This window comes from Lonchura striata, chromosome 3 (assembly GCF_046129695.1).
Source record: "Lonchura striata isolate bLonStr1 chromosome 3, bLonStr1.mat, whole genome shotgun sequence".
Classification (NCBI taxonomy): Eukaryota; Metazoa; Chordata; class Aves; order Passeriformes; family Estrildidae; genus Lonchura; species Lonchura striata.
The window spans coordinates 47,060,684-47,077,386 of NC_134605.1; the positions used below are offsets into that span (position 1 = coordinate 47,060,684).

The window sequence follows — 16,703 nt, forward strand, 5'->3', positions numbered from 1 at the left end:
ATGTGGCACAGGGGAACACCTCCTTAAGACATAAATGTTGGCTAGACATTAACAGAGGCTGTTGCTGAAAGGGCAAAGTGATCCACAGACCATATTTGTTGTCATAGCTGATAAATGGTCGAAGTTTTGTCCTTAGCAAGAATTAGCTTTTTCAATTCTTTTATTAACAATTATGTTTTCCTTGTAGGATACTTCTGTAATCTAGTCTACAGGAGATTAAGGGATTAAAACCCCAAAATAATAGCAGCAAAAACCTACCAGACAAAATCCTAAAAAAAAAAAATAATCATCTCTTGAATGAGATTAGAATCAGTTATGCCACAGGCTGGTGGAAATATGCTAGGTTATGAATGGGGTTCATCATGGGCTTTTTAACCATTTCAGTATGTGGGATAGAGTGTTCATTTAGTCAGAGAAATAATCAATATGTTGCACCTTAGTGTTAGGAGCTTTATATAATTTGCAACATTTTACAAAACACTCGAATGTCAGTTGTAGAAAATAGTTTCAGCAGAATTTTTTTTCTTGGAATCTTAAAAGCACATTAATAAAAAAACCCATGCAAATCAGATTAAATTTTGTTTTGTTTTAAAATTACATAGCATTATATTCAGGTTGTTTTATTTTTCAGGCTTATCAGTCATGACTAGGTGTGTGGTCTCTACAGGTAACATGCTCTCTCCTGATAAAGTAAGTAGACTTAGACACATTAAATCCATAGTAGATTTAACCAGATTTAAGAACATGCATGCATGAAGAACACAGGCCAGCACAGGAGGTTTTTGAAGGGGTGAGATGCACAGCACTGAGGAGCTAAAAGTTTCCCAGTGGTCCAGGTGTCACCCATCTAATATCTAACTCTGACACATAGTTCTGAATTAAACCATCTCTATTTGTCCACTAGTGAATTGCTACAGAACTAGTTGTCTTCATCATTCTCTGACAGTAAAAAAAAAAAATCTTGTGACTATATGCTACCAGTTCTTTTAGTTTAAAAGCAAAAAAGTTCTTTGTTGTGTATATCCTGAATTCACTCAGATCATGGCTTACCTATAATGTCAAATATCACCCAAGCATATAGAAAGTATACAGATAATTTTATTTCTGCATAATAAAAATGTAGAAAATACAGTAAACCATTTTGGTAATTTATGTTTTATGCAATTTTAATTCAGTTTAGTAATTAATTTTTTACAATCCATTCTATAATCCATTCTGCAGCTCTAAACTTGTAGGGAAAAAAAGACTTCTTTACAGACATACATATTTGGAAATTTCTTCTTTCTATTGAGACCATTTTGAGTGAAAACATAAATGCTGTCTATCATTTACGATCTTCCAGACTTAATACTGGTTTTTTAGAAAAGAAATACTTGAAAAATAATCCTTCTTTTATGCTTTCTGAACTCACTTGCCTCTGTGAGTTATTAGAATACATCATAAATGAGAGCATCATAAATACAGACATAAATAAGAACATTTTGCATAGATGGAAGTGAACTGAATGAAAAATAAGAGGTCAAAAATTTTTTTTAGAAAAGTCATATTAGCACAGATATAAAGAAACTCTGACATTTGGGTATATTTAGAACAGGTTCAGGTGAAGATCTTACAGCAAACAGAAGAATAAAATAATGAAAAAGAAATCAGGACTGTTATTTACAACTCTACATCAAGTCTATTAGTGCTCAGCAGCCTGGAAGTGAGGAACATGAGTGGTCTAACAGAAGCCTTATAAGGACAGAAAAGTCACTCCGAGAAGCTTTTGAGCTCATGGAACAGCTGCTCCCAGAACCACTGGGAGTCTCCCATGCAAGTCCCTTGGAGGTTAAATTTCAGGCTTTATTGGTTAGCAGGAGACAAATACACAAAGGGAAACCAGCAAAGTCCAATTTAAAAAGTGCAGCTTTAATAATCCAGTTGATGGCAATCCTCTGCAATGTTGAATGATCTGAATTTCCCTCTAGATTTACTTGCACTATCTATGTCCACTCCTGAAGGTGAGCAAAGGCAGCAGAGTCAGGGTCCTGTTGAGTGGCTGTTCTAATTAGGTGCAATAGCAAGACCTGGGAAAAGTATCACTATTCTACTTGGGTTTCTCAAATCAAATTCCATTTAGACATGCAAACTAGGGTTTGATATTTACCTGGCTTTGAGGAAAAGGTCAAATTAAATAGCTATTGGTTGTTTCCTATTAGCTTTAAGGATTTTTATTCCAAAGGCATGAATATGTCTTGCAGAATAATTCAGTTGGGACTTGGACATAGTGATAAGGTAAATAAATGGATTTTATACCCATTTATAAAAATAAGGGGTTAAAGTGATTTACAGGATGGCACACCAGTGACTCCTTTTGAGAGCAGAGCTCAGTGTAACCTCTTGACTTCTCTACCTATGTGATAATTCATGCACAAGGACTCTGTGCTTAAGTATATACAGGGGAAAAATTTTGAATGGGTCTTTTTACTGGAATATATTGATTTATGAACAGAAAACAAAAATGTTTGCTGTTTGTAAAATTCTTTACATGTTAGAAAAAAAAAGTATCTTCCTAAAGAAAGAAAATCCTCATTGCCGTCCACTTTTAATATACAACTCTTAGAAAATTAAGTTTAAATATACAACTTAATATTAAGTTTTAATATATAGCTCTTAGAGAATTAAGCTGTCTGAATTTGCTTTCATTTCACTTCTATCAACTCAAGTATACACTGAAGTGAGATTATTTAATGGAAAAGTAACCTGCTAATAGAGAAATTACTCTTCTGTAACTTCCTGGTTTTGCAAAAAGATATTCCTATTTCATACTGATGTAGATTTTTTTAAAAAACAGTTATGAGTTAGGTTATATTGATGTATATCAGACTGTGGAAAGAAAAAGTACTTCATGCAGCCATCCAAATAAATGAGAAATATATATAAATGTGTATATATAAAGTGAAAACCCCATTAATTCCTTCCTGAATAGCTACTAAATGAGGCATCCCAAACTCCTGCCCAGTGTTCCTGTGTATCAGTTATCCCCAAATATTTTGTTAGCAATGTTGTTTTTCTCTCCACTTATGCATTTAGATTATGACTGGTGCTCCCTGCCTTTGACTAGACCCGAGGAAGGCACTGTAAGTGTAATAATCTGTGATTTATTTACTCAGGTATACCGCTTCCAAATTTGATTTCTTGTTCTTCTGATTAGCTTGATTTCTGGACCAAAGTTTCAATGAATAAATGAAAAACCTAGCAAACACTGGCAGTCTCAAATGAGCTCTGACCTGATGTGTTGTGGGGGCTGTTAGTGGGAAGTTAATTGTGATATTTCCTGCAGCCAGTGGAAAGCACAGTGAAGTTAGCACTTGGGAGCCAGGCACTCAGGTCACAAAACTGAGACCCTGCTGCACTGGTTTCCCATACCTGGGAGTTTTTTGGCACACACAGAGTAAAACCCCAGCCTTTCATCTCCTTGTGGTAACAGGGGCTTGCAAATGAGGCAATAGCTCTAGAGATTTTGTGTGCTGTCTCTGACCGTGAGCTCCCTGTAAGCCACATCCCCATCATTCCCTAAAACTCTCCTGTACTAGAGACTGTAATATGGCTGGAACTGTAAATGTCTTCCATTTCCCTCTTCTGATACAAGTATTTCTCTTTCTTCTTCCATTTATGCTTGTGCCCCCCATTTCCAGATGACCTTCTCATTGCCCATGCCAGGAAATCTGCATATTCATGGTTCCAGTTCGCCATCTTCCAATGGCCAAATTTTTTGGTCATAAGTAATAGTAAGACTTCATTTATATTGGTTTAATTTATTTTATTTCATTTCATTTTAATTTATTTTCTCTCTTTTTCTTTTCTTTATTTCTTTATTTACAAACTAAGAGAAATGAGAAGCTTTGCAAATGTGCTTAAATTGCTCAAATAGATAAGAAGTTTAAATTGCAAACAGCGTGTTGAAATAAACTCAGTGTGAAACCTTGCAGCATTGCAATTAGGGACAATATTTCAAATTACACTGGCATTTATTATTTCCCAAGTCTCAGATTTTTACAAGTAAAGCACACATTTTTATTTCACCTTCTCAGAAAAGCTTTTCCTCATTTTCATGAAAGAAAAAAGTATTGATAAGCAGAGAGACTCTAGCAAAACATTGATTCATCTAAGTCCTATCACTTGAAAATTATTTCTAGTAGTAAAAAATAGTAAGAAATAGTAAAAAAACATGCCTTTTTGAAGAAGGTCACAGGAATGCAACAGTACAAACTAATTTCTGCTGACACTTTGTATCTCAGAAATTGTTTTCTTTGGTGCACTAATGAATTTTTTTTTTTTTTTTATTTTGTGGCCTTGTCTGACACATTTCACCTCTACCTTGGCGGGAAAAGTAATTTCCTCCTGTGAGTAAATGAATAATAGAGGACAGATGAAAGGGCAGAAATGTGCAAGTGCCATCAAAACCCTCATTTTTGATTTTTAATATGCTGCAGCTGTTGGTGTGGAGTGTTTCTCTTGCAGTTGAAAACCCAGCCAGCATGGGAATATTGATAGGTTTACATGAATCCCAAAGAGTCACAGCTTATTTGTATTCACTAATAATGTAGAGCTTGGAGGTTACTGCCTGCATGGATGCATTTTCAGCTGGAAAAATTGTGAAGCAGCAGTAAGGATTAGTGAAAGGGATTGATGTGGACACAGAAACATTTTGAAAAGCAATCTCAGGTCAAAAGAGGTTACAGTGAGATTTAAGTGTTAGTTTCTATTTCAAAAGCTCAGGCAAACATTAATATATATCCAAGTAACTGTGATTCCATACAGTCCCTCATTGATACATTTTGCCTTTTGAAACTCTTACCAGTATTCTGGAAGCAATTAATATTCTGAAGTGTCAGTAGTTAAATTAATATTACTTATTTCCAAATCTTTGAATTCCTTTATTAATTTAAAATTTATCAGTAACTTCAGCAGAAATGCTGAATGCTTAATCTCTGAAATTGGACCACACTTGCTGAGGTAGGATTTTTGGATTTTTGAAAAAGCTGGAGACACTGGATGCTAAATGCCAGTTCAAAGTCAACAGGTACTTTTCAGTGATGGATAAATATACCAATGCTTTAATTTTCAATAATTATTTAGTTAGAAAATTTATAAAATTTGGCACACAGTATTGAGAATGGCAAGGAGATCCTGCATGATTTTGATGATAAATCCACAGTACAGCAAAAAATCTAGAAAATCCTGCTGTGTGCTGTATTGATGATGTGCATAAATCTAGCAGATCAGATGCATTCCTACACTACTCAAAGCTGCCCATTAGTGCTATCAGTACTACATTGCAAGTGTTTGACCTCCTGAAGATCAAGGTTTTCCAAATGTCAATACAACATTAACATGTTCACTTTCCAAATAACATTGCTATATCCTTTACTTTAGTTCTCAATAAAATATGAATATCACTTCCAAGAAAAAAATATAAAGAAGCCACCAGGGATGTGGACTCCAGGTTTTTTGTGGTATTTCAGCATGGAACCACTTGAGCAGCCAGTTTGTTTCCTTCCAGATGCCCTCTGCCCCTGTATTTCAGGTGACACAGATAAAGCCAGTGCATTTTCCTTGTGCCCATGGGTTTGCTGAAATATCATAAACTCCTCCTTTCAGCAACCTTTCCTTTCAGAAAGGCCAAGGATTGGCCTTTCAGGGAGGCCAATCTTTGCCTCCCTGATAGCAAGGAGATGCTGGCATTCCCAGCTACCACCATTGACTGATGTAAGGTTAAGCCTGGAAATGCATTCTTTTTCTCATCTGTCACTTTTAATGTCAAACTACTTTATTGAGATTCAGTTCTCCCTGCCTCCTTTCTCTCATAAAATGATACTGAAATAGAGAAGTCCCATGCAATGATTAATGCAGGAGCAAGCACAGTAGATTTGCTTCAGCTGCAGCAGTTGGGGTGGCAGAAAGCAGGACTTGACTCAGAGCCCATGTGTTTATCTGCCATCACCTGGCTCTGGCTCACAGCTTCACTGGCTTTGCCGTAATTCCTGGTCTCTTTGGAAACTTAATTCTCTTTTTAGCTCTGTTCTTCATGCTACCATACCAAGCATCTGCGATCAGATCTCAAGTCTCAGCTGAAATGGTATGAGATTGATGTAAGTGGGTGAGGGATTTATGTATTTATTTAACAAAAAGTGTGGGTTTTCTGAAAGCCTGGCTGGCAGTATGGCTTCTTCCTTCTCTTCACTAAGATCATCACTGGCACTTTTGTTGTCAGACATAGGAGAAATAAGACATTGATTTGTTTATAATATATGCCAAAACAACTCCATACACTTGTCTTGTTCTGATATAAAATTCTGATATTAACAGAACCTTTGGTCTTCTCTTCCTACTCTTTGAATTTGTATTTCTGCCATGACAAATAAAAATTTCAGTTCTTAGGAAAGTGGCATTTTTCCAGCCATTTTCAAGCAACTCTTTCTCTTGAGTAGTTAATTTCTGAAGATGCTTTCTTCTATAGAAGAGGGTTACAAGCCCCAGGTGTTCTTAACCTGTTCAATCCATTACACCTGTACTCCTCTCCTGACTACGTGTGGTTGTAATAGCTTTTCTCTTAGCCATGAGAGCTAAGGGAAGGAAGAGGAAGAACTGCTGACAGGGAATTGCTGCTCCAACTAATGGAAATGCCTTTTTCCTTCAAGTGATTCTGTTGCTACTTTCAGTTACAAGAATCATTATACCAAAAGGAAGGATTGCTTGCAAACCCTCCCTGCTTTACCTGCTGACTTCAGGTTCCCATAAGGAGTTACAACATTGCACCATCATACATCTTTGTATTGTATTTTATAATTTGTGTCCTAAAAGGGACCCTAAAAGGGTCTTTATCTAGATTGGCTTTGTTTATGCAGTGACATTTCATGCAGGTCCTTTTCATTTCCAAGCATTCACAAGCATGTGCAGTTTATGCTGACCATTCCACTCTTCTCCTGGTACCCCTGCCCTGGGTGCAAACCACAGCCACACCTCATTCTCTCCAAAGGATATGCCCTGGCCCAAAGGAAAGTGTTTTAAGAACATAGTGACACTGCAGTAACTTGTATTCTTGCTGAATACAAGGATCCAGCTCACAAGTCCTGCAAACTGGGAATACTGAGTTTGAAACACCTCTGAGAGCTGGTGCTCAGGTCATGCAGGAGAACAAAAGACAAAGCCTGCACTGACCTTTCTATAGCAAACCTTTAATCCTCCAAGAAATGGGCAAGAAGGTACCAACAGCTGCAAGTGAGGTTTAAAATTGTCCTCTTCTCTGATGTACCAGTAGAAATCCAAAACTGTTTTATCTTCTCTGGAGTCTGTCCACAGATTGCTGCAGATACTTACCTAATTAAGACAACTCACTCCTAGGAGCTTTTACCCACATGTATCCCTGTAAGACTGCCAAGAAAGATTAAAAGAGCAACAAACAAAATACCATCCTGAGTAGCAACCAAATAGAGAATTCTTTTCTGATTCTAAAAAATAATTGGTCAGAAAAACCCACAGCAGCAGCATAGAAGTACAGCTCCCTGGCAAATCAAAGCATAAAAGTGGGGCAGCTGGAAGACTCAGATGAATGGAAGGAAATAATGCAGCATTATTTCTTCTCTTTTGAGGCAATAGGACTTTGTGAAAAGATGTGCAGCATGTATCCCTGCTCTTAGTTCAAGCATTAAAATACTTCTGACCTTTTAAAGGAGGAGATATTTTTTCCAGGTACAGATTCTCTTTCTTCTAGCTTTCTACTTCCTTTTTGAAAATAGCATATTATATTTGCCAATCCTATGAGCAACCCTATCAAAGCTAGGAGAAATATTTTCCTTCTAATTTATGTAGGACTCCTGATTCTAAGTCTTTTGTTGCTTATCCTAGACTGTAATGGGTTTACAAAATGCAGGCTTTATAAGCTTGAAAGGGAAAATGCAAACAGTTCATGACTTCACTCTACTTTCTTAATTTAGAAGCAAAATCATGTTACTTAGATAGCAACCTTTACAGCTAATGTAATTATATCTCCATGTCTTTCCTTTTGCCATGCACAGAATGCCCAGATCCTCAAAAACAGAAACAAGGAGGGACTGCAGAGTACTATGACTGTGTTAGCTAGATAGTGAATAGACAACTTGTAGTGATAGATGAAAACATAGTTGCTGAATTTAAAAATGGTCTTTTTTGTTGATGGAATCATCCTAAAATTTTAGAATCGTGTAGACAAAACCCTTCAAAGATATAGTTCAAGATCCTTCATTTTACAAAGTTGCATATATGCAAGTTGAGCAATGCCTGTGATTTACTAAATTCAGCTTTGCACTACCCTTTCAAGGGAAGGTGATAGTATTTTAAAGATCTGCATACATCACTCCTCCTGTAATGTACAGAGACCCTAAGACAGAATTAGGAATACATTGACTTCCACATTTAACTTTCTTAACCTTGAGTCCTTCATTTTCCCTCCTCAGCCTTATGTCTCTTTTACTACAAAACTCCTAAAACCATCAGACAAGAGGATCTTAAATCAATACTCTGTGGTGTAACTGCAGTGAATCACTGGACTAGATCAATTTTGCACACAGAATAAAATCACTGCCTTGTGAATTCTCTATACTAGCACTGATTTTTTAAAACTGTAGTTCAAAACCTTCAAATTACAGGGATCCATCTCAAATGGGCAGAAAAGGAGATAGTCAAGCAAACCTGGTTAAATCTTAGTAGGAAGAGGACCCTGTCCTGAGAGCTACCAACAGGCATTTATGTAGAATAGCTAAAAATTATTTTTTCCTTAGCGCCTCTTCCCTCTCTGTCAAGTCTGTTTTCATTGGAGATGTCTCCATTTAGTGACATGCCCACTTGGGCACATCTTTGTCTGCAACTCAAAAGAAAACCACAAACCCTGCAAACAAAGCCTAAAAAAGGAGCATAGCATTGGAGCATTATTTGATTGCTTGTCTGTATCTCACTAAAGAACAATTGCTTGCATGCATTAAAATCCACAGTGCCTGCCATCATCAATTTCCCAGAGACTTTACAGATTCCTGGCAGCATGCATAAAGGGGGTTGAAGTTTGGAATGGGCCATTTTGAACAATCTACAGAATTCCACTAGGACTTGCAGATGTGTCTATTCCAACGAGGAAGAAAAAAAAAGAATTTAAGTTAAACTACATCAGGGAAGTTTTCTGCAATTTGGCTGCTAGTTTGATTGAGACCAGTACTTGAATGACATGCATTCACTTTATCTGCTGTCCCTATCAAGGACTAGATATAATTTGGTTTGTAATTTCTATGTATAAAACAAAAGCTTTATGAGAGACTGTTTAAGATTTTGTTGCAAAGTCCAGACTTCTGCTTTTGAATAATTATTGTGCCACCTAGTGAGTGTTAAACTGCACTTTTAAATAGATGGAAAGATTGACTTTAAGCATACTGGTGAATAAAGAAACAAGTATCTTCCCTTTTTTCTTGATTATTTACCAAGGTGTTTCACTGAGGTAAGAAATATTCTGTTTCAACCATAAAATAGCATTTTGTTTGCAAGTGTATTAAAGAAAGATAATACATAAAAAGGATGCACACAGAACTCTTTACCTCCCAGCAACAAATCCATTCCAATAAATTACTAGCACAGATCATAAGCTTATCAGTGTTGAAAGATATTCCCAAATCTCGGATTATAAGAATTTCCATTCTGTAAAACAAATAAATAAATACACTGAAAATGTTATTTTCTGACCAACTTGGTACCAAGAAAAAAATGCTTTGACACATTTTTGTTATGATTGCATGCTTTAAGGCATTATTTAGACAAAATAATAAGCAGTGTTTTATATTAAAATCATAGCACTCTGACACAAAGTTTCTCATAAAATTTCCTTTTCCATATAAATAGTCTGTGTCCAAAAAGCTATGTAGATTTCATTAGCCAGTAGATTGTTCTTAGTGATTTCTCTTCTCTAACTGAAACCTCTCAACAGGGTTGTGAAGTTTTTTTTTCCTTTCACTTTTTAAGTAAACCATCTGTCCTGTGTGGGAGTATTGGGTTTGCCTCGGTAGATAGCAGTAATATCTCAATCACCAAAGCCAATAACAGTGAAGTTCCTTTAATAGAGAATTTCCTAGCGTTTTTCGAGTCCCTTTACTGCATCTTATGTTAAGTTGCTACACTATCCATCATCAACAAATGCCAAAGTAGACAGTCTGCTCTTTTAATACTTGCATGCAGTGCCATAGTTGCAGTAGAAAACCCAGTGGTCAGCAATAGTTCAATAGAGAAACCTTCAGATTCTCTGACACTCCAAGGAAGTTCAAATTCATGTTGTTTAACACATTTAAATGATGCATGTTAGAGATCTTTTATATAACAGAACCTGACTCCAGGTAAACATGACATTGTATCCAGACTTGGATAGCTCTATGCCAGACCTTGATGGAAACACAAATATTTTTTTAATTTTCCCTCAATGAACAATGGAATGGAGCTCATCATCTTTCAGCACTTTTTGTTACAAAATATCTGAGATTCAGCTCTAAGCTGAGAGAAAATGAAATAAGTTTCTGAAGGTAAAAAACGTATTGTTTTGAAAAGCAGAAAATCTGTGGTTAGAGGGGGCTTTTCTGTAATTTTGTTGTTGTGGTGGTGTTGTTGTTGTTTGGGCTATTTCTTTTTCCACCAAGGAAAAGATTTCCAGAAAATATATTTTCAATTTTCTGGTTTCAAGGCTTGACAGACATTTTGTCATTTCATTTTCTTCTTGCAGATAAATGAAATTGAAAAGCTTGTGTCAGGTGTCAGCTGAGCTTCCTTAGAGCTTTTTCCAGGCTCTCTGAATTCTTTGATACTTGAAAAGTGTTTGTATGGTGTTCTGTTTTTTTTCTGGAGGTGTACTGTGCAGTAAGCAAACAGAAAAGGCAATATTTTATTTCTTTTTAAGGCATAATCAATTGATTACTTAATTTTAAAGCAATACCATTTAAGATAGTTAAGAGGTTTGCCTATGAGGTTTTTTGTTCACTGTGAAGGTTCTTAATGGCTAATATTGACATTAAATATGGAATTTAAATGCATGCAAGTATTACTAAAAGTAGGGCAGGATTAGAAATATAATAACTTTTTTTTGCTTTATCTAGAATTTATAACAAGCTCTTCTCAATATCAACATGCTCAAACATGATTATTTTTATAGAGGACAATGCCATTTCAGTAAAAGAGGAGAAATCATAAGGCTTGATTATTTTTTTCTCTTTAGACACTATTTTTCCATGTTGATTCAAGGTATTCTAGCATTTAACAACATCTGTGAGAATTATATGATTAAGTCTAAGAGTTCCCATTACTTTATTTCACATAGTGAACATTTTAATATGACTTTAAATATCTCTTTGGGAGGATTATCTATGGAGTCAATGGACAGTGTTTCATAAAGAGAGCTGAAAATCTAGATCACAACTCAGATCCAACATTATACTAATTAACAAAATACTAATAAATCCTGTGTTAAAAAGTGCATACATAATAAAATAGTGAAATGAAGTCTCTAAGATGAACAGGTTTTATACAAAGGAAAAAATATGCACTTCTCACAAATAGAGGAGATAATTGAATGGCATGTATTCTTCTTTCAGTTAAAGCTAATACCATATTTATATTCAGTGTAGTAATAAACCCTTTTTCCAAACTTTCCTGTTCCCAAAGTCAAAGTTTGCAAAGTCAGTTTGCAGTGGTTTGCTCAAAGTGAGTAAAACTCTCAGTATTTGTAATTCTTACAAATTTCAGGCTGCATGTCTGTTGCCTCTAATATCAATTAGACAGATGAGGTGTAATTCTAATAAGGCTCACTGAAACTGCATGGAATTTAAATAATTTCATCTCTTTAGAGAATTGTACCTCATAGATTTAACTGAGTTGATAGTCAATATTTTCTGCAATCTTAATTAAGCAAGACTTGATTTGGTCTGGTTTTCAAACATTTGAAAACTCTAGACATGTCCAAGCTCAGGCTTTTGAAGATTTCACTTTGTTCTGTATGAATTGTTTCGACAATAACCACTAAGTGCACTTGTCCAAGAAAGACAAGTGCCCTTCCTTTGGCAAGTCTGCTGCCACTACATGTGAGAAACCTGCACTGCCCTGAGGCCTGTCACAGGTGAGATTAGTAGCTCATTTCTGAGACTTCTGGGAATCATTTCAGAGGATTTCAAGATAGGATTATTTTGAAACTGAAATTCATGGCATCAATGAGTATTGGGTCATGGAGTAAATAAATAATAAATGGTACAGAAACACCAGTAAATCTGTGAAAATCACTGTCCTTTAACTATGCAGACCAGAATGTATGTTTGTTATAGATATCATATTTGTAAAAAAAAATATGCAAGAGAATTATACAGATTGTATAATAAATTCAATCTTTGATGGAAGTTTTAAGTGAAAAACATCAGAAATTATTATCTGTATTTTTTGCACAGACACAACATCTGAGATTTTTCTTCTCTGGTTCTAATGGCAACACAGTATTTATTCTTATTTTTGAGGCCATATAAATAAGCAGATGTTTCCACTGAAGCCACTGGCCATTAAAACACATTCAAAGTTACTTTTCTAGCATAATATAAAAACCCTCAGTGAAGGATTCATATTACAAGAAGTAAGGCATTTGGAAGAACAAATTCTGTAAAAGCAAACACAGTTTAAGCAATCACATCCCCAGAGGATGTGGCAGGTACAGCTGCCAATGGGATATGGCAGGGCAATAGGAACATAAGTCTCTCAGTCCTAGTGAAGGAGATGGTAGATGTTTAGCAAAAGCTAATTGGCAAATTAAGGCACAGAAGAGGCTCTTGCCATGGCCCAGCTTTACAATGCATTTCCTGGCTGTGCCAGGTGCACAGACTCAGATACTCCCACTCTGCCATCCTTAGGTATCCCAGCAGGAACACTTGAGGTAGCATCCCCTTGCCTCTGCCTCCCAGGAGGGATGTTCCTTTCCTCTGACTCAGGGCTGCAAGGGAGATGGATCAGGTAGCTCTGTGCCATGCATTAGCTTCTCTATACACTCTTCAAAGTTATGAAAAGGATCCATATGGTTAGAGAAATGAGTTCCTAATTTGCTCATGCTAGAATTCACACTAGCAGCACGAGTAGAGTAAGAAAATAATGAACAAATGTAATTCATTAATCACAAAGGGGATTTTAAAACACTGGCATTTAATTTAGGTGAATTTAGAAAACAAAATATATTTATTAATGCAAAATGGAAGAGCTTGGATTGAAGGGTTACTAGGATATGTTTGACTGAACATTATCTGTATCAAGTTGATAGCTAATTAGTGAAAGAATAGTCTTCCCTTATAACAATATTTGGAATAATGTGACAAAAAAAATAATGTGCATATGTAGCTGCAGATTTATGTGTGTATATAGATGTAAGTGTATATATACATATACTTTCATCTGCAGCTCTATATACATATACTCATCACACCATATGTGATATACATTTGTATGTAGATATACTTACATGTATATGTACAGATACATATAAGTATATGAAAATCAGTCATTTGTTTTTAACTACTGTGAATGTGCAAGACAGTGGCCAGGATTTTTCCTGGTGTGCTTGATTTCTATGGTTCTGTATTCTCATTCTTTAAAGAAGTTAAAATATATTCAGTGTAATGTATTTAATACAAGTGTACTTTAGTCATGGTAAATCTGAGGTCATGTTCACTGATAATTACACTGTGCTTCCTGTTGCCACATAAACATTCATATGGAATCCTGTACTTTGTGCTACACTAACTTCAATTGGTATGAGCTACTATAAATACATAACTGCGAATGCTTTCATCTTCTATTACAAGCTTTTAAAATTCTTTATTGTATTTTGAAAAAATACACTGTATTTTGAGAAAAACAACAACAAAAAAATCTCTGTGTGTTTTGAAAAATTGTTATTCATGATCTTGCTAATAACCTTAGGAAAACCTTGTAATTTAAATATATATTTTTATTTTGCCAAATAATAGTTTTGGAACAAAGTATATGTGCTAGTTTAGGTAACTGTATTAAGTATTCTGAAGGCTTCCTTTCTCTGTGTTAGAAAAGACTTTTATAAATCACTGCATGGAGCTCTCTGCTGTTTAGGCTAATGTGTATATAAGAGCAGTGCAGAAGAAAATGGAAAAATAAGGTAAGCAATTTTCTTCTCTGTGTAAACAGATGCAATGTGAAATACTTCAGCCATAAAGGCTTTCTAGTTTTGAGCTCACAGATAGCCAAGCCCATAGATTGCCATCTCACTTCCCAGAAAATCCTTCTTAGAGCCCTTTAAAGACAGCAAGAAAAATAGACTTCTTGAATAGGAAGGTTTAAAGAAAAGAAAAATTTTCATAAAATGTGGAGTATTCACAAAAGCATTTAAATCTGAAATAAGCAGAAAGAAATTAAATGCACTGAAAATGTGTGACAGAACTGTTGCTTCTGTTTATTCTGTTTTACTTTTTATTTACAGCAATGTGCAATAAATTAGACTAGTCAAAATTTCAGGGTTTTAAATCTGGGTTATACCCACTTATTGAAATCATTGACCATTTTTGTAGATGCTTTCTCCTACCCTTACATTGGTCTTAGTGGGATATTAAATACCTCACTCTCTCTGGCTGGGCAGAGAGCAGGGTTGTGCAGGTTGGATGTGTATGAAAGTCTGTAGAGCCACTGCCTGTGCTGGGCCTGCACTTTTCCCGAATAATCCTTGGAAGTGTACACTGTGTCTGATGATCTCTGGTCTGTACTTTTCATAATAGCCTATTAAAAAGCAAAAACAAGAACAAAAAGGACTCAAACCCACAGGGAATACCATTACTATGATCTTAGGTAAGTAATTATAAATTCTTAGGCTAAACTAAGTTTCCTTTGATACTCCCTGCCTTGAAATTGTAATGTAGTGTATCATACCAATGATTTGTAAATTCTTATCATGGTATGTAAACCTATAATCATTTTGCAGTTTGGTATGTTTGCCTCACTCAGGCAGTGCTGCACTGTTTGTTTTACTGAAGTATGTGTGGCTGCTTTCCCACTTGGTCACACATCATTCTGTCAGAGCTTGGCTTGCCTGGCAGGTGCTAGCGGCTGCACTGCGAATCCCACTGTCGTCTTGTCAAACCCAGGACGCTCTTTCCCTGCAGCATTTATACAGAAAGCAGAAACTGCATGGCAGCTTTGGAAAATGATGGATAATGTAGCATGCCTTGGTTTCCTAAAGGCAAGAAAATCCAGTTGTGCTGATCTGGTATGTTGTAGTGGTGGTGGTTGTGGTAGTGATATTTTCTTTTTTCTGTGCAGATGAACATATGGTTAATACATTTTTTTACTGAATTAAATGGTTCAATTACAGGAGCTTGTAGAAGAGGCAGAATAACAAAAGGTTGTACTAATCATCCCACCGGCACTTCCATTTTATCAAATAGTGCAGTCAATGCAAGTTTAGGGTGCCCGCTAATCCCTGTGGAGTTTAAAAAATTGGATTGCACTGAAAAGCAGGAGACAGATGGTGGGTTGTTCTCAGTTTCTCCTTTTCCTCTGTTACTGGACTGCTAAGGACTTCAGATTTTCATTGGAACAATAACTTAGAGAAATTACTTTGAAGTCCAGACATGAAAGAACTGACCTGAGAAACAAAGGTTTGGTTCCAACACTTTTCTTCAGTGTCTGAAAGCCTGCAGCTGAATTATAATGATCCCAGGACTCCTCTTCATGAGTCTTTTGAATCATGGCGTTTCTGAAAGGATTTATCATTACATTTCCATTGGAACTCCATTTCAAAGTCTGAAGTTAAATGAAATTCACAGTTAGTTTATGGACTTAGTGATAGATAGTGCGGCATTTACTTCTTAATTTTGCAAGATTATTTGTATCCCTTATCTCTTATGCTATTTGATTTGAACTTACAAGTCTAACACTCAGATTAGTTCATGGTTGTGTTATACAATGAAAATGGGAAATACTACCTAACTGTTAACTTTTTTTATTACTTAGTAGTATTGTTATTTTTTACCATCACTTCTAAGTGGTATTTTTTTAATTCTATCCATTTTAGTGGAAGTTTGATCTCCTTTATCGATATATTCTTTCTGATCTTTTCTTTTCTGTTAGAAGATGCCAGCTTCTCTTTTTTTATTAAAAAGCTTCATAATGATATCATTGCCATCTACATGTACCTGTCAGACTTCTCAACCAATACTTGACTGGATTGGCTGTTGCCCTACAGAGGTTTTAGACATTTACGGCTGCAGAGCAGATGCATTCTGCCTTTCATCCTCTGCTCTCTGTCCCTAGTGTGAGTGAAGAAAGGTCTGCACCCTATAACATTAATAATTTCTGGCATATATTTAGCAAATATCATTATTGGAGATCTCTCTCATACTATTCTGGTTTTGACCTCATCCTGTCTGAAACCTCTGGAAAAAATGCCTGCTTCTGAAATAAAACATTGCAACAAGGATGGTTTCCAGCAGTCCTGTCTTACCATTTCTCTTTTTAGAAGTTGAACTGCTCTGAGTTTTCATTCTATCAGGAAAAGACTTAAAATTTAACTGTGTGCTTTACCAGAGCAATATTTATTCATTATTATTGTGTTCATATTCTGAGTTATACAATGATGAATGTGTTAAAAGTGGACTGAATTAGAT

General features: G+C 35.7%; 1 protein-coding gene across 9 annotated transcripts in view; it reads left to right on the forward strand.

The window, feature by feature from the left end:
- CHRM3 (cholinergic receptor muscarinic 3) overlaps positions 1-16,703 on the forward strand; it is a 264,440-nt gene that overhangs the window by 232,575 nt on the left and 15,162 nt on the right. The window contains exon 1 of one of the 9 annotated variants that reach the window (XM_077782123.1): positions 671-690. The exons of the other annotated variants lie outside the window; for them this stretch is intronic. The gene's annotated coding sequence lies outside the window, so the exon portion shown is untranslated. Of the gene's footprint in view, positions 1-670; positions 691-16,703 lie in introns of those variants that run through there. 9 annotated transcript variants of the gene reach the window in all.